At 51.8% G+C, this 17060-nt stretch overlaps 4 long non-coding RNA genes across 4 annotated transcripts; all 4 read left to right on the top strand.

The window, feature by feature from the left end:
- Positions 1 to 56: 56 nt before the first annotated feature.
- LOC140003622 (uncharacterized) lies at positions 57 to 794 on the top strand. The gene is made up of 3 exons (XR_011812588.1): positions 57 to 146; positions 567 to 618; positions 701 to 794. It is a non-coding gene; the product is annotated as an uncharacterized lncRNA (long non-coding RNA).
- A 2305-nt stretch (positions 795 to 3099) lies between these two features.
- LOC119715431 (uncharacterized) lies at positions 3100 to 14266 on the top strand. The gene is made up of 6 exons (XR_011812573.1): positions 3100 to 3493; positions 3713 to 3819; positions 4282 to 4342; positions 10656 to 10709; positions 10810 to 12157; positions 13031 to 14266. It is a non-coding gene; the product is annotated as an uncharacterized lncRNA (long non-coding RNA).
- LOC119715433 (uncharacterized) lies at positions 4894 to 10646 on the top strand. The gene is made up of 4 exons (XR_005262498.2): positions 4894 to 6830; positions 7519 to 9175; positions 9620 to 9680; positions 9836 to 10646. It is a non-coding gene; the product is annotated as an uncharacterized lncRNA (long non-coding RNA).
- A 250-nt stretch (positions 14267 to 14516) lies between the features above and the next one.
- On the top strand, positions 14517 to 15254 carry LOC140003614 (uncharacterized). The gene is made up of 3 exons (XR_011812566.1): positions 14517 to 14606; positions 15026 to 15077; positions 15161 to 15254. It is a non-coding gene; the product is annotated as an uncharacterized lncRNA (long non-coding RNA).
- The last annotated feature ends 1806 nt before the right edge of the window (positions 15255 to 17060 follow it).

The raw sequence follows: 17060 nt of genomic DNA, 5'->3' as shown, positions 1-17060 counted from the left end.
TGGGTGGTCGGGGGTTAGGTGGTTCCATGGGGTGACCCCCCTATCTCTGCCCCCCCCCAGACAAGGAGGAGACAAAGCTGAAGGGCGTCATCTACTTCCAGGCCATAGAGGAGGTGTACTACGACCACGGGCGGGCGGCCTGCAAGGTGGGGGGGCCATATGGGGCTGGGGGGGGGCTGTATGGGGCCAAGGGGGGGGTACTTGTGGGGCTGGGAGGTTGTGGGGAACATCTGGAGAAGGTGCCTGTAGGGTTTGGGGGAGCACCTACAGGGTTTGGGGTGGGATCTGTGGGGCTGGGGGGGGTCTCTATGGGGCCGGGGGGTTTTGGGGGGGTTGTGACCCTATGGGGTGCCCCCCCCCCCCCAGAGCCCCAACGCGCGGCTGACCTAGCATTTTAGCGTGGCCGCCGTCCACCGGCAGCTTCATGCCCGTCTTCCGCTCCCAGTGGCCCGCGGGGCGCCCGGTGGCCCTACCGGCGTCACAAGCAGCCACCTTGGGGTCAACGGCAGCGGTTTTGGGGTTTCGGTCTGGGGGGTGCTGACATGTCCCCCCCCGCACCCCCCCAGGCATCCTGGCCCTGCAGCTGCCCCCAGGGGGGCTCGACGCCGAGTTCTACAGGTGAGAACCAGTCCCCTCCGCCCCCTAAATGCGCCCCCAGACCCCCCCAAATTGACCCCCCCCAATTTATTCCCCCCCCCAGCGCCTGCCTCCACCTGGCTGAGATGCAGCGTCGGGTGCAGGAGGCGCTGGCGGAGCGCGAGCGGCTGCTGCGGGCACGGGTAGGACTGGGGGGGGGACAAAATGGGGGGGGGACCAAGGGGGGGGGGGTCCATGGGGCTTGGGGAGACCCCAAGGGGGGGGGAACCAAGTGTGCGGGGTTCGGGTTCCGGGGGGACACATTTGCGGGTCGCACCGGGGGGGGGGAACCAAAATGAGGGGGGAACCAAATGAGCGGGGTGCTGTTTCCGGGGGGACGCATTTGCGGGGTGCACCGGGGAACCAAAATGAGGGGGGAACCAATTGTGCGGGGTGCGTGTTCCGGGGGGACACATTTGCGGGTCGCACCGGGGGGGGGAACCAAAATGAGGGGGGAACCATATGTGCGGGGTGCTGTTTCCGGGGGCACGCATTTGCGGGGCGCACCGGGGGGGAACCAAAATGAGGGGGGAACCATATGTGCGGGGTGCGGTTGTCGGGGGGACGCCATTAGGGTTGGGGTTCGGGTTAGGTTAGGGTTAGGGCGCCCCCTGCTGGTGGAAAAGGGGTACTGCAGGCGGCCGGGGGGCGCGCATGCGCGGTGACGCCCGCGGGCGCCCTCTGCCGCCCCCTGCTGGTGGAAAACGGGTACTGCAGGCGGCCGGGGGGAGCTCATGCCCGGTGACGCCCGAGGGCGCCCCTCTGCCGCCACCTGCTGTGGAAAACGAGTACTGCAGGCGGCCGGGGGCCGTGCACGCGCGTTGCTTATTACGTCTTTTTTTTTTTTTGATGTGTAATTTCCTACGCTCCTAGATTTTTCTTCATATGTAAATGAAAGGTTCGTGCTAATTCCCGTTGAAAATATTTCATTTACTTTCTTGGTTGTATTGTCCTTTCTATGTTCAAAGCTGAGGCAAAAATACGGTAAATTTTGCTTCTAGAAACACCGCAGTTCTTTTGTCTGCACTCCGCATGCTGTAAACTAGGGATAGGTGACAAATAAATAAAAAAATAAATAAAAGAACACAGCTGCTGCTCCTGCTCTCTTTCTTGTTTTTTGCCCCCTCCTCTTTCCCAGGTGATTGGGTTTGGGCGGGGCCAAATGTTATACGAGCCCTAGGCGTTCTATCAGAGAGCTCCTTCTGCGTGGGCTGCTCTTTGGGGTCGGTGCTTTGTTTATTCTTCTGTTAGCTACATGCAGGGTTCTTTTCGTGGGTCAGAGTCTTGTACGATATTTTAGAGGAAACCAATCTAGTAGTACGTGCATTTATTGCATGAAGCTCTTTGGAGGTGATTGTTATAGCACTTTTATGGATAGGCTGTCAATGTTATTTTGTGTGTTTGCTTTGTTGTTCTATGTCCCTCATGATTTTTGCAGGGTTATAGGGCAGATGCCACCAGGTCTACCCCTTTTGTTGTTTTTGTTTTGTTTGATTTATTTTTCTTATTTTCTTTTTCGGAAGGGGGTTTGGGATTTGAGCGTCCTATTTTTTTGGGTTTGGGATTTGAGCATCTTAATTTTGTGGGTGTGGGATTTGAGCGTCTTAAGTGTTTGGGTTAGGGCTTTTAGGCATAGGACTTCAGGGGTTTAGCGTGGTAGATAGTTTGGGTTAGGTCTGTAGGGGTTTCGAGGATTTTTAGGGTTAGGGCTTGCGGCTTTTTTGTGTAAGGGCGGTAAGGGCTAGGGTTCCAGGGAGTGCTGTTAAATGGAGTTCTCGACAACTCGGCCTCTGATTGGCCGTGCCGGCTGTGCAGGGAATGCTGGTAGGTGTAGTTTTCCGGCACAAGGCTTGCGGTAGGCCGCGTTGCGTGCCCAGAGCATGCCGGGAAATGTAGTTCTGGGACTCCGGACTTCCGGGAGGCCATGTTGGGTGCCCAGAGCATGCCGGGAAATGTAGTTCTGGGACTCCGAACTTCCGGGAGGCCATGTTGGGTGCCCAGAGCATGCCGGGAAATGCAGTTCTCGGACTCCGAACTTCCGGGAGGCCATGTTGGGTGCCCAGAGCATGCCGGGAAATGTAGTTCTGGGACTCCGAACTTCCGGGAGGCCATGTTGGGTGCCCAGAGCATGCCGGGAAATGTAGTTCTGGGACTCCGAACTTCCGGGAGGCCATGTTGGGTGCCCAGAGCATACCGGGAAATGTAGTTCTGGGACTCCGAACTTCCGGGAGGCCATGTTGGGTGCCCGGAGCATAGGGGGAAATGTAGTTCTGGGACTCCGAACTTCCGGGAGGCCATGTTTGGTGCCCTTTGCATGCCGGGAAATGTAGTTCTGGGACTCTGGACTTCCGGGAGGCCATGTTGGGTGCCCGGAGCATACCGGGAAATGAAGTTCTCGGGAACTAGGGTTGGGGTTAGGGACTAGGGCTGGGGCTAGGGTTAGAGTTAAGGTTGAGGGTTGGGGTTAGGGTCAGGGGTTAGGGTTAGGGCTAGTGAATGCTGGTTCTCAGTGTTTGCAGATGACGGTGAGCGTGTTTAAACTAATTCCAGCTGAAGTAGTTTCAGTTACTTGCTTGGTGACATTATCAGTTCAACATTAAAAGCTGCAGCAAAAGCAAAAGGGGATATTTGCTTCTAGAAACACCACAGGTCTCTCTGAATTTTTTTGAGATAAAACAGATTTTAAAAAACAAAGGAAAAAAAACCACAGCTGCTTCTTTTGCTCTCATCCTACTTTCTTGTGCTTTGCCCCTCCCCTTTCCCAGGTGATTGAGTTTGGGTGCTGGACGGGGCTAAATGCTATATGAGCCCCAGGCATGCCATCAGAGAGCTCCTTCTGCCTGGGCTGCTCTTTGGGGTAAGTGCTTTGGTTTTCCTTCAGTCAGTTGCAGGGTTCTCTAGGCAGGCTGGAGCCTATGGATTTCTGGATTTTAAGTGCTTGGAATTCACTTAGTAGAGGGATATTTAGTAGGGGCTGCAGGCTCACTGTTTTTTTTGGGATGGTGGGATACTCTTCTGTTTTTGAGCTATATTTTAATCTCTAGATGTATAAACACACTTGTGTAATTCTCTAAAGGACTAAAACCAGCTTGACTGCATGCTACCTGTGGCTTGACAGCATAGATGCAGCATTATCAAGAGACTGAGCAGAGTTGTATCAGAGTCACCTTTTTTATCTGCAGAGTAAGTCTGTGATTACCCCTACCGTGGCTGCTGTGTGTGCATGTCTTTTTGGCATTTGTGGATTTGAGTTGTTTTTTTTTTTTTTTTGTGTGTGTGTGTATGTTCTAAGTTTTTGTTTTTTTTTTTGATGGGCAAATAGTGTGTGTGCTGAGTGTGGTTGGCAGGAGGAGGTGGGGAGCTGCTCAGGACTGGTAGGTTTGGTTTCTAGGAATATGCGGCAGCCTTCCTGTGCAATGTGACTCTTTGTTGGGCGGGAATGTTCCAGCTTGTGTGTCTTAAGCAATGTAGCTTGTGTAGTGTGTGTTGTGTGGCCCGGGCAGAGTTTGGAGTGGTGCTGTGAGCGAAGAATCTGAGTTAGATCTGGTGAGCAGCTGAAGTAACAGAGCTGGGAAGAGAGAGGTCTTGCAGCAGGTACACTGGCTGTGAGGTGCTTCAGAGTGTGCTTTTCTCCTGTCTTTGCAGGTGCTTTGTGCAGTTGTGGAGAGGGAAGGGAAATCCTCATGTCACGAAGCTCTGAGGAAAGGTTTGTGTTGTCAGCCTGGTCATCCGTTATCTGAAAGGAAGATTGTTTGGTGTTTGATTGTTTTGGCATATAATCTGTTCTGCACCTAGATTTTTCTTTCTACATAAAAAAAAAAATAATGTTTGAGCTATTTCTAGTTAAGCAATTTCCAGTTACTTGCTGGGCCGTATTGGCCTTTTAATATTCAAAGCTGCAGCAAAAGCATGGGGATTGTTGCTTCTAGAAACACACCAGTTCTCTTGTCTGCATGCTGTTGAGCAAAAGCAGATTTCAAAAAAAAACAACAACAAAAAAACAAGAAACACACACACACAAACAACAACAACAAATAACCCAATAGTGTTTTTTTCTTGTGAACGCAACGATCATTTAATCCCTTTGTTTTCCCAGGTGGTGTGGATGATACTGGCTGCACTGTTGGAGCTTGGACTCGGAGAGGAACACGTGAGCACAATCATATGTTGCATCAGCAGTAGTCAGCATTGTGGAGAAGGTGAGCAATGGGGCTGGCGTCCTAGTGAATGCTGTTTCTCTGTTTTTGCAGCTGATGATGAGCCTTCAATTGACTAAGATGACAATCAGTGCCTGTGCATTTCTTGAGGCGGAGGGACTTTACCATCCAGCAACCTGAGAGCTAAGTTGGGGGGCACCTGGTATTTGCATATCTGGGGTGGCTAATGGGAGCTGGGAGCCAGAGCAGCATGGAGCCAGCTGGCTGAATAGACTTGGTGCCACTGTGAGGGTGGTTCAGGCTGTGTCACGTTCAGGCTGCTTGTGGCTGGGTCACCAGGCTAATAGAAGAGGCAGGATTATTTTGTAGCGTGAGTGCGTGCACCAGGCAGGACAGTTTCCTTCTGTTCGTCTGTCTTGTAGTGTTGCTTCTGCAGTGTCTGTTCTGTGCTTCTCGGGTCTTGATATCCTCCTAACTTTTTACACTGGACTGACCAGACAGGCGACTTGGTAGCTGTGCTGAAGGGCCTCAATGCTTGTTTTGTCATCGTGGCTCTGATCAAGCAGCGACTGCAAGACAAGAAGTGCTTGAAAGTGCAGATCTGTTTCAGGTCTTGTGCATCATACTCGGTTTGAGATCACATCTGTTCCCATCCTCATTCTTGCGGAAGTCATCTGGGCTGCATCAGGAGCTCTTGCTTGGGAATTGAATTCCTAAGCGTCTTCTTAGGGGGTTTTCAGTCCCCATCCTTCTGGTCTCTTGTCTTGAAGGCAGGCTTTTTAGGCCTCCATCATCCCAGTTCTGGCAGTTGCTTCCAGTCGCGTGTCGTGACATTTGAGTCTCTCGTAGGGTCTGGTGCAGAGCACCTGTTCTGACTTGCTGTTGCCATAGGGCTTTCTTTTTGGGGGTCACTTTTTCTTGCGCCTAGTGTTGTGTGTTTTGTTTGTAGTGTTTGTGGCGTGCCTGTGCGTGTACGTGTTTGGTCTGGAGCTGTCCTGCCTGGCAGTTAGTGATTAATGTGGCAGTGCATGGGTGTACTAATACATTGATGGGACTGTGTTGGCGAAGACATCCAGTCTGCCTCTGGGCACGTACTGAAGGGCAGCTGGCACGGTCATCTCTGATGTTTGGCAGATGGGGGGTGGGAGAGTTGAGCTGCTTGTGAGCAGCTGCTCGCATAGCGCTTGAACGGTGTGCTTGAGGAGGTCTGTCGAATCTTGATAGCTTACAGATACGGGGTTTTGAAATGTTTATTTTTATTTCTTTCCTGTCCCCAGTAGAGTGTAAACCCTAGGAGGAACCTGTCACAGGAAAGAGCTCCTTCTGGAACTGTTCAGCACTCGGTAGGCAACTCGGTGACTGGCTTGATCTACTTCTGAGGTGCTGAGGCAAGGGGGCTACTTTTTCGAAATGATAATATTGTAAAAGGGGTCCCTTTTGTTGTGGAGGGATGGGTGCTAATGCTGGCAGCTGAATGATTATCTTGTGTCTGTTTTCAGTTGTTAAAGCTGAAACACAGTGTACAACACGGGACTTGATGACCAGAGCTGCTTTTGGCAAGTTGAGCGATGAAAAGATGTAGCAGTTACTTTAGGGGTGCAGTTGTCACTGCAGTTACTTAACTACACAAAGTACAGTAAAAATCCTGTTTATATTTCGGAGGTGTGTTGTAGCTGGCCTAAGAGAGCAGATGGAATCATCTTCCTCGAGGGCAGGTGAGGGGGCCGAGGTAAGGCAGCAGCTGAGAGTAACTGTCCCAGCTGTGCTGTGGCTTTGGATGCTGCTTCAGCCTATGCTTTTCTTTCTCTTTTGCAGGTGTCTCGCACAGGCTCAGTGGGGCCAAGCTGCACTCTGAAGAGCAGCACGAGAAGGGCGGGCTGGATTGGAGCAGAACAGCCAAGTAGCACGAGGTGAGTGCGAAGGGTATCCGTCTTGCTTTGCAGGTGCCATGACAGGCTCTCCACAGAAGTGGCTGAGGATTTGAGAAGAGGTTGCAGATGATCAAGGAGCGACACGTGCAGGGATGGCTTGAAAAGGGTATGGCTGCTTTCTCTTCTGTTTATCAGGTGTCCCAGGCAACGTGGGCTGTGATGTTAGTCTTTAGAATCGGAACAAAGCAGGTGCTGATGGTGGTCGTCTTCGGTAGGTAAGAGGTGCCCGAAGCCCTGTCCTGTGTAGCGTGAGCACGCCTCGCTGAGTATGAAGCATGCTTTCCAGCAGTTCCCAAAACTGTGTTGAAGCTGTAATGATGTTTCTGTGTTTGTGTTGGGGTTGCGCCTTGGTGAGTGTAGGGATGGGTTTTAATTCAGTGCAGCGGAGGGCCTGGACCCAGCGTTCTGTAGTGTGTTTTAACCCATCAGCATAGCCTTTTGGTTCGCAGATAGCTTACTGAAGTAAGTGATTTTTCCTGCAAGTGGAATGGAATTGAATTGTTTTTTTTGGCATGTAATCAGTTCTGCTCCTAGACTTTTCTTTCTATGTAAATAAAAGCTTGAGATAATTCCAGATGGGGAAAAAAAAATCAGCTACTTGCTTGGTCATTTTGTCCTTTTAATATCCAAAGCTGCAGCAAAAGCGTGGGGATTTTTGTTTCTAGAAACGCCCCAGTTCTCCTTTCTGCACTCTGCATGCTGTTGAGCTAAGCCATATAAATGAATAAAGAAACCACAGCTGCTGCTCCTCCTCTTCCTGCTTTTTTTTGTGCTTTCCTCCTGCACTTTCCCAGGTGATTAGCTTCAGGTTCCATGTGGGAGGTAATGGTAGCTGAGTTGCACGTATGCCATGAGAGAGCTCCTTCTGCCTGGGCTGCTCTTTGGGGTAAGTGCTTTGTTTTTCCTTCAGTTGTTTGGAGGGTTCTTTAGGTGGGTCAGAGCCTATGGACTGATGCGTTTTGAAGTAGAAACCGGTACGCATATCTTTTTGAGGTGGCAACTGGTAGGATCTGTCATTGTAAAGCAATCTAGTAGTAGTAGTAGGTGCCTGTATTGCACGCAGCTCTTCCTCAGGTGAGTAGTTATTATGGCAGTTTTACGGATAGTATGGTGATGTTACTTTGTGTGTTTGCTTTGTGGTTCTGGGTCCCTTCTGATTTTTGCAGAATTACGGGGCTTTCTGTGAGTCTTTGCCTGCATGTCAAATATTATCAAAGTTACAACCTTGCTGTTAAAGTGATGCAGCAGGGTTTAGGAGAAATGTATCATCGAAGCTCCCTGTGTGAGCGTGTATCTGAAAATGGCAGCAGTGGGCATGTAAGGGGTAGTCTGTTTGAAGTTTAGGGACAGTTTGTTATATTTCTGGAGCTTTTGCCTGTGTGTTTTCTGTCTGTCGAGTCTTTAGACCTTGCAGCCTTCTAGACTTTGTCCTTGAATTGACATACTAGAAGTATGTTTATTACGGGTTTCCAGGTAGTTGTTTTTGGGAAACAGTGGGGTAATGTCTCTTGACCGCATGAGTGCAGTAGTGCCTAGAGAGTGAGCAGGCTCACCTTCTTCTTATCTGCAGAATAAGTCCGCCCGGGCCCATTTCGGCGCGGCGCCGCCCGGGCCCATTTGTCCTGTGGAGCTACTGAGCAGCTGAGGTAAAGGAGTTTTGAACAGAGAGGTATTGCACAACTGTATGTTGCATCAGTAGTAGTGAGCGTTGTCCAAGAGGTGGGTATCAGGGCTGGCGTGCTAGTGAATGCTGGTTCTCTGTTTTTGCAAGTGATGATGAACCTGTTTGAGCTAATTCCATTTGAGAAAGTTCCAGTTACTGGCCTGGTCGTGTCGTCCTTTCAATGTTAAAAACTGCAGCAAAAGCATGGGGATTGTTGCTTCTAGAAACACCCCAGGTCTCTTGTCTGCTCTCTGCATATTGTTCAAGTAAAGCAGATTTAAAAAAATAATAATAAAGAAAACGAAAACCAACTGCTGCTGCTCCTGCTTTCTTTCTACTTCCTTGTGCTTTGCCCCTCCCCTTTTCCAGGTGATTGGGTTTGGGTGCTGGGCGGGGCCAAATGGTATATCAGCCCCAGGCATGCCATCAGAGAGCTCCTTCTGCCTGGGCTGCTCCTTGGGGTAAGTGCTTTGTTTTTCCTTTAGTCAGTTGCAGGGTTCTCTAGGCAGGCTGGAGTCTATAGATTTCTAGAATTTTTAAGTGCTTGGAATTCACTTAATAGAGAGATATTTAGTAGAGGCTGCTGGCTCACTGTTTTTTGGGATGGTGGCATGCTCTTCTGTTTTTGAGCTAAATTTATTCTCTAGATGCATAGACGTACTTCTGTAATTTTCCAGAGGACTAAAACCAGCTTCATTTCATGCTACATGTTTCTTGGCAGGGTAGATGCAGCATTGCCAAGAGACTGAGCAGCGATGTATCAGAGTTACCTCTTTCATCTGCAAAGGGTAAGTTTGATTATCCCTGCCGAGGCTGCTGTGTGTGCATGTCTTTTTGGCATTTGTGGAGCTCAGTTGTTTTTTTTGTGTGTATGTTTTAAGTTTCTGTTTTTCTGAGCAGTAAATAGTGTGTGTGCTGAGTGTGGTTGGCAGGAGGAGGTGGGGAGCTCCTCAGGACTGGTAGGTTTGGTTTCTCGGAGAGTACGGCAGCCTTCCTGTGTGATGCGACTGATTGTTGGGTGGGAACGTTCCAGCTTGTGTGTCTTAGGCAATGTAGCCTGTGTAGTGTGTGTTGTGTGGCCTGGGCAGAGTTTGCTGTGGCGCTGTGAGTGAAGAATCTGAGTTAGAGCTGGTGAGCAGCAGAAGTACCGGAGCTGGGAAGAGAGAGGTCTTGCAGCAGGTACGCTGTGGCTGTGAGGTGCCTCAGAGTGTGCTTTTCCCTTGTCTCTGCAGGTGCTTTGTGCAGTCGTGGACAGGGAAGGGATATCCTCCTGTGATGGAGCTCTGAGGGAAGGTGAGTGTTGCCAGCCTGGTCGTGCCTTATCCGAAGCGAAGACGCTCAGGTGTTTCTCTGTGAGGGTCGGAGGTGAGGCCGTTTGGGATAGAGGAGCAGTGTGGCAGGTGGTTGCTTGCAAGCACAGTGGTCGTTTTGTCCTTTTGTGTTCCCAGGTGTTGTGGATGATGGTGGCCGCTCCTTTCAAGCTTGGACCTAATTTGCAAGTATAGAGGCAAGTGGAGTGCTGTTTTGAAAGGATAAAAGTAAAGCTGGGGTCGCTTATGTTGTTGAGGGATGGGTGCTACCGCTGGCAGCTGAATGTTTATCTTCTGCCTGTGTCTTTCCTTTGTTCATGTTGAAATGCAGCGTGCAGTGCGCAGTGCAGGACGTCTCGACCCGAGCTGCCTCTGCAGTGACTCTGATGCGTGATAAGCTGAGGTAGCTGTTATTTTTGGGGTGCGGTTGTTACTGCAGTTATTTTCCTTCGTTCAATAGAGTAAAATTCCAGTTTGCCTTTTAGAAGTGCTGTAAGTGGCTAATGAGAACAGATGGAAGCATCTGCTATGTGGGGCAGGCAAGCGGCTGAGGTACAGGAGGGGATGAGAGTATGTGATTTTTTTCTGGGGATGGAATGGAATTGATTTTGTTGGTGTATAATCTGTTCTGATCCTGGATTTTTCTTTCTAAGTTTAAAAATAATAATAAAATTTGAGCTAATACCAATTAAGAAAGTTTCAGTTACTTGCTGGGTTGTATTGTCCTTTTAATATTCAAAGCTTCAGCAAAAGCATGGGGATTGTTGCTTTTAGGAACACCTCAGGTCTCGTCTGCACTCTGCATTCTGTTGAGCTAAAGCAGATCCCCCCCAAAAAAAAAACAAACAGGCAAACAAAAAAAATACCAAACACACACACACAAATGAACAACAAAATAAAACACCATTGGTTGACTTGTTGTGAATGCAACGAACATTTAATCCCTTTGTTTTCCCAGGTGGTGTGGATGATACTGGCTGCACTATTGGAGCTTGGTCTCAGAGAGGAACAGGTGAGCACAATCGTATGTTGCATCAGCAGTAGTCAGCATTGTGGAGAAGGTGAGCAAAGGGGCCAGTGTCCTAGTGAATGCTGTTTCTCTGTTTTTGCAGCTGATGATGAGCCTGGCAATTGACTAAGATGACAATCAGTGCCTGTGTATTTCTTGAGGCGGAGGGACTTTACCATCCAGCAACCTGAGAGCTAAGTTGGGGGGCACCTGGTATTTGCATATTTGGAGTGACTAATGGGAGCTGGGAGCCAGAGCAGCATGGAGCCAGCTGGCTGAATAGACTTGGTGCCACTGTGAGGGTGTTTCAGGCTGGGTCGTCACGTTCAGGCTGCTTGTGGCTGGGTCACCAGGCTAATAGAAGCAGCGGGATTATTTTGTAGCGTGCGTGCGCCAGGCAGGACAGTTTCCTTCTGTTCGTCTGTCTTGTAGTGTTGCTTCTGCAGTGTCTGTTCTGTGCTTCTCGGGTCTTGATATCCTCCTGGCTTTTTAGATTGGACTGACTAGACAGGCGACTTGGTAGCTGTGCTGAAGGGCCTCAATGCTTGTTTGGTCATCATGACTCTGGTCAAGCAGCGACTGCAAGACAAGAAGTGCTTGAAAGTGCAGATCTGTTTCAGGTCTTGTGCATTATATTTGGTTTGAGATCGCATCTGTTTCCATCCTCACTCTTGCAGAAGTCATCTGGGCCGCATCAGGAGCTCTTGCTTGGGAATTGATTTCCTAAGTGTCGTCTTAGGGGGTTTTCAGTCCCCATCCTTCTGGTCTCTTGTCTTGAAGGCAGGCTTTTTAGGCCTCCATCATCCCAGTTCTGGCAGTTGCTTCCAGTCGCGTGTCGTGACATTTGAGTCTCTCCTGGGGTCTGGTGCAGAGCACCTGTATCTGACTTGCTGTTGCTGTAGGGCTTTCTTTTTGGGGGTCACTTTTTCTTGTGCCTTGTGTTGTGTGTTTTGTTTGTAGCGTTTGTGGCGTGCCTGTGCGTGTATGTGTTTGGTCTGGAGCTGTCCTGCCTGGCAGTTAGTGATTAACGTGGCAGTGCATGGGTGTACTAATACATTGTCTGGACTGTGTTGGTGAAGACATCCGGTCTGCCTCTGGGCACTTGCTGAAGGGCATCTGGCACAGTATATCTGTTTGCGAGCAACTTCTCGTTTACCTCTATTTATTTAAAAAATTGTAAAATTTAATTGCAATCCAGTTTGGGACCCAGTCATGTATGACACCAGGGGGCTTGTCCGGGAGGGCTTTGGTTCCTGAATTCTTATTTGATCTAGGAGAGGCGCCCCAGCATTTGGTGGCTGCTGTTCAAGTCTGGTCGGGACTAATGGCATCTCGAACCTGAATAAAGGTAAGCTAAGGTTTTGATTTTTTTTTCAGCTCCCTTGCTGGCTGCAGCACTATATTTTGCCCGTAATTCTGCGTGTGAAGATCTGAATGAAGACAATGGAGTCGTAAGTGTTTAAAGCGTATACTGTTCTGTTGGATGGGTTTTGGTTGCCTGTGTGTGTAAGAGTGTGACTGAGACGGAATTTAGTTCCGAAGCGATTGTGGAGGTCTTCTTTACCACGGTTCCAATCTCCCGCGGGGGACTTGGCCGGTGAAGGACCGAAGGGATTCCTATAGGCTTTGTGGGTGGGTGATAGATCTTAAATCCTCTTTAAGACACTCTTATTAAGGTAACCAAGGGCTGTGGGAATTGCCAGAGTAACATTCCTAGATGGGTGAGACAAAACCGAAGACCAGGGACCAGAAGAAAGGAAGCAAATTACCAGACATACCAGCAGAAAGTCCATTAGGAATAACGATTAGAAACTGGAACGAGAGAGGCCCCAGAAACGTAAAAAGTAAATAAAAAAGGGTCCAGTCTTGTGTGATAGAATGGCCAAAGGAGCTTTTAAGACCGCATGTCTTTGGGCCCGTTTTTGGATTCTTTGAAGACTGTATTTGTCGGGCCTTAAATACACATGTTAATTCGAAGGAACCTTTCTGCCGGGAAGAAAGTGATGATGCAGGATTACGGATCAGGAGGACTTCATGTCCTTTTACGGCCTTAATATTTACACTAAAAGCAGGTAAGAAATTTTGAAGAAGAAGAAGAACAGGAAAAATAAAAAGATAATAAACGGGAGCCGTTGGATAACCTACCGTCTCCATATCGTAACAATCCACCTCTGGTGGTGTACTGGGTCTGGCTGGAATGTTAACTTTCCCAGCAGCAGCCCATACAGTGCCGTACTCTGCAGTTGTAGCTGGAACAGCAGTGTTATCACACCAGTGTTGTGTCTACTGCTGAGCAGCAGTGGCACAGCATTGGGCCCTCCTAGGGGATGGGCAAAAAGCGAGGAGAGAAACATCACTAGGGCAGCTGACCTAAACCAATCCAAGGGATATTCCATACCATGGGATGTCACACTCAGCAATAAAAGGTGGAAACAGGAAGAAGAGGGGAGGGGTGGGCTCTCGTTGAGAAGACGTCGGTCCTCCTCTCGAACACCGGCTGCGTGCGTTGAGGCCTTGCATCAAGGACGTGGTCAATCATCGCTCATTTGTGGCAAGTAGAGAGCAATTTCTTTCCTCTGCACTTCCATATAGCTTTCATTTATTTTGTTTGTTTGTTTTCGTCCCTTCTTTTTATTTTCCCTTTTCCCCTCCCTTTTCCCCTTTCCCTTTTTATTTCCCCTTAGTTAAATTGTTTAGTTCATGGTAGTCTTTATTTAATTATTATAATTATTTCCATTTAATTAAACTATCCTGATCTCAACCCGTGAGTTGTTCTTTGCTTTACTTCTCCCCCTCCTCACCTAAAGGATGCATTCATGAGAAGTAGGACTGCCGTATCTGAGAGAGCTCCTCTATATCCTTTAAGGGAGGTAACTGGTGTATAACTGGGTTGGAGTTTTAACAGGGTTTTAAGGGTTTCAGGGTTAGCGTGTTAGGGTTTTAGAGTTTTTTTTGGGATGGAGTGTTGCTATGTTTTTTAGGGTTAGGGTCCTAGGGTTTTATTTTTGGTCAGTTATTTAGGGTTAGTGTGTTAAGATCCTTTTTTTTTTTTTTTTTTTTTTTTCAGGTTCGGTTCTCCAGGGTTAGAGTTTCGAGCGTCCTAATTTTTTGGGTTACGGTGTTGAGCGTCCTAATGTTTTGTGTTAGGGCTTTGGGTGTTAAGCATCTGAATTTTTGGGTTAGAGTTTTGCGCATCCTGATGTTTTGAGTAAGGGTTTTGAGCATCCTAGTGTTTTGGGTTGGCTTTGTGTTTTGAGCATCTTAATTTTGGGGTTACGGCTTTAAGCGTCCTAATCTTGTTGTTTAGGGCTTTGAGAATCCTATTGTTTTGGGTTTGGGTTTTGAGCGTCCTAAGTGTCCTAAGGGCTTTTAGGCATAGGACTTCAGGGGTTTAGTGTGGTAAACAGTTTGGATTAGGCCTGTAGGGGTTTCGAAGTTTTTTAGTGTTAGGGCTTGAGTCTATTTTGAAAGGGCAGTAAGTGCTTGGGTTCCAGTGAGTGCTGGTAAATGTATTTCTCGAACACTCGGCCTGTGGTTGGTCAAGCCATCTGCCTGGGGAATGCTGGTAGGCGTAGTTTTCTGGCACCGGGCTTCTGGGAGGCCATGTTTGGTGCCCAGAGCGTGCCGGGTGGGGGTTGGGGGGTAAGGGGGTCGGGGGTTAAGGTGGGGGTTATATCTGTTGTTAGGGTTAGGGGGTTAGGGTTGGGGGGTTAGGGTTAGATCCGTTAGGGTTGGGGGTTTGGGGGGTCAGGGTTGGGTGGTCGGGGGTTAGGTGGTTCCATGGGGTGACCCCCCTATCTCTGCCCCCCCCCAGACAAGGAGGAGACAAAGCTGAAGGGCGTCATCTACTTCCAGGCCATAGAGGAGGTGTACTACGACCACGGGCGGGCGGCCTGCAAGGTGGGGGGGCCATATGGGGCTGGGGGGGGGCTGTATGGGGCCAAGGGGGGGGTACTTGTGGGGCTGGGAGGTTGTGGGGAACATCTGGAGAAGGTGCCTGTAGGGTTTGGGGGAGCACCTACAGGGTTTGGGGTGGGATCTGTGGGGCTGGGGGGGGTCTCTATGGGGCCGGGGGGTTTTGGGGGGGTTGTGACCCTATGGGGTGCCCCCCCCCCCCAGAGCCCCAACGCGCGGCTGACCTAGCATTTTAGCGTGGCCGCCGTCCACCGGCAGCTTCATGCCCGTCTTCCGCTCCCAGTGGCCCGCGGGGCGCCCGGTGGCCCTACCGGCGTCACAAGCAGCCACCTTGGGGTCAACGGCAGCGGTTTTGGGGTTTCGGTCTGGGGGGTGCTGACATGTCCCCCCCCGCACCCCCCCAGGCATCCTGGCCCTGCAGCTGCCCCCAGGGGGGCTCGACGCCGAGTTCTACAGGTGAGAACCAGTCCCCTCCGCCCCCTAAATGCGCCCCCAGACCCCCCCAAATTGACCCCCCCCCAATTTATTCCCCCCCCCAGCGCCTGCCTCCACCTGGCTGAGATGCAGCGTCGGGTGCAGGAGGCGCTGGCGGAGCGCGAGCGGCTGCTGCGGGCACGGGTAGGACTGGGGGGGGGACAAAATGGGGGGGGGACCAAGGGGGGGGGGGTCCATGGGGCTTGGGGAGACCCCAAGGGGGGGGGAACCAAGTGTGCGGGGTTCGGGTTCCGGGGGGACACATTTGCAGGGCGCACCGGGGGGGACCAAAATGAGGGGGGAACCAAGTGTGCGGGGTGCTGTTTCCGGGGGGACGCACTTGCGGGGCGCACCGGGGGGGGGGAACCAAAATGAGGGGGGAAACAAATGAGCGGGGTGCTGTTTCCGGGGGCACGCATTTGTGGGGCGCACCGGGGGGGGGGGAACCAAAATGAGGGGGGAACCAAATGAGCGGGGCGCTGTTTCCGGGGGGACAAATTTGTGGGGCGCACCGGGGGGGGGGAACCAAAATGAGGGGGGAACCAAGTGTGCGGGGTGCTGTTTCCGGGGGCACGCATTTGCGGGGCGCACCGGGGGGCGGAACCAAAATGAGGGGGGAACCAAATGAGCGGGGTGCTGTTTCCGGGGGCACGCATTTGTGGGGCGCACCGGGGGGGACCAAAATGAGGGGGGAACCAAATGAGCGGGGTGCTGTTTCCGGGGGCACGCATTTGTGGGGCGCACCGGGGGGGACCAAAATGAGGGGGGAACCAAATGAGCGGGGTGCTGTTTCCGGGGGCACGCATTTGCGGGGCGCACCGGGGGGGAACCAAAATGAGGGGGGAAGCAAGTGTGCTGGGTGCGGTTGCAGGGGGGACAAATTTGCGGGGCGCACGGGGGGGGAACCAAAGTGAGGGGGGAACCAAATGAGCGGGGTGCTGTTTCCAGGGGGACGCATTTGTGGGGCGCACCGGGGGGGGGAACCAAAATGAGGGGGGAACCAAGTGTGCGGGGTTCGGGTTCCGGGGGGACACATTTGCGGGTCGCACCGGGGGGGGGGAACCAAAATGAGGGGGAATCAAATGAGCGGGGTGCTGTTTCCGGGGGGACGCATTTGCGGGGTGCACCGGGGGGAACCAAAATGAGGGGGGAACCAATTGTGCGGGGTGCGTGTTCCGGGGGGACACATTTGCGGGTCGCACCGGGGGGGGGAACCAAAATGAGGGGGGAACCATATGTGCGGGGTTCGGGTTCCGGGGGGACACATTTGCGGTTCGCACCGGGGGGGGGGAACCAAAATGAGGGGGGAACCAAATGAGCGGGGTGCTGTTTCCGGGGGGACGCATTTGTGGGGCGCACTGGGGGGGGGAACCAAAATGAGGGGGGAACCAAATGAGCGGGGTTCGGGTTCCGGGGGGACACATTTGCGTGTCGCACCGGGGGGGGGGGAACCAAAATGAGGGGGGAACCAATTGTGCGGGGTGCTGTTTCCGGGGGGACGCATTTGCGGGGTGCACCGGGGGGAACCAAAATGAGGGGGGAACCAATTGTGCGGGGTGCGTGTTCCAGGGGGACACATTTGCGGGTCGCACCGGGGGGGTAACCAAAATGAGGGGGGAACCATATGTGCGGGGTGCTGTTTCCGGGGGCACGCATTTGCGGGGCGCACCGGGTGGGAACCAAAATGAGGGGGGAACCATATGTGCGGGGTGCGGTTGTCGGGGGGACGCCATTAGGGTTGGGGTTCGGGTTAGGTTAGGGTTAGGGCGCCCCCTGCTGGTGGAAAAGGGGTACTGCAGGCGGCCGGGGGGCGCGCATGCGCGGTGACGCCCGCGGGCGCCCTCTGCCGCCCCCTGCTGGTGGAAAACGGGTACTGCAGGCGGCCGGGGGGAGCTCATGCCCGGTGACGCCCGAGGGCGCCCCTCTGCCGCCACCTGCTGTGGAAAACGAGTACTGCAGGCGGCC

This window comes from Anas platyrhynchos, chromosome 13 (assembly GCF_047663525.1).
Source record: "Anas platyrhynchos isolate ZD024472 breed Pekin duck chromosome 13, IASCAAS_PekinDuck_T2T, whole genome shotgun sequence".
Lineage (NCBI taxonomy): Eukaryota > Metazoa > Chordata > Aves > Anseriformes > Anatidae > Anas > Anas platyrhynchos.
This window is presented reverse-complemented; position numbering and strand designations above follow the sequence as displayed.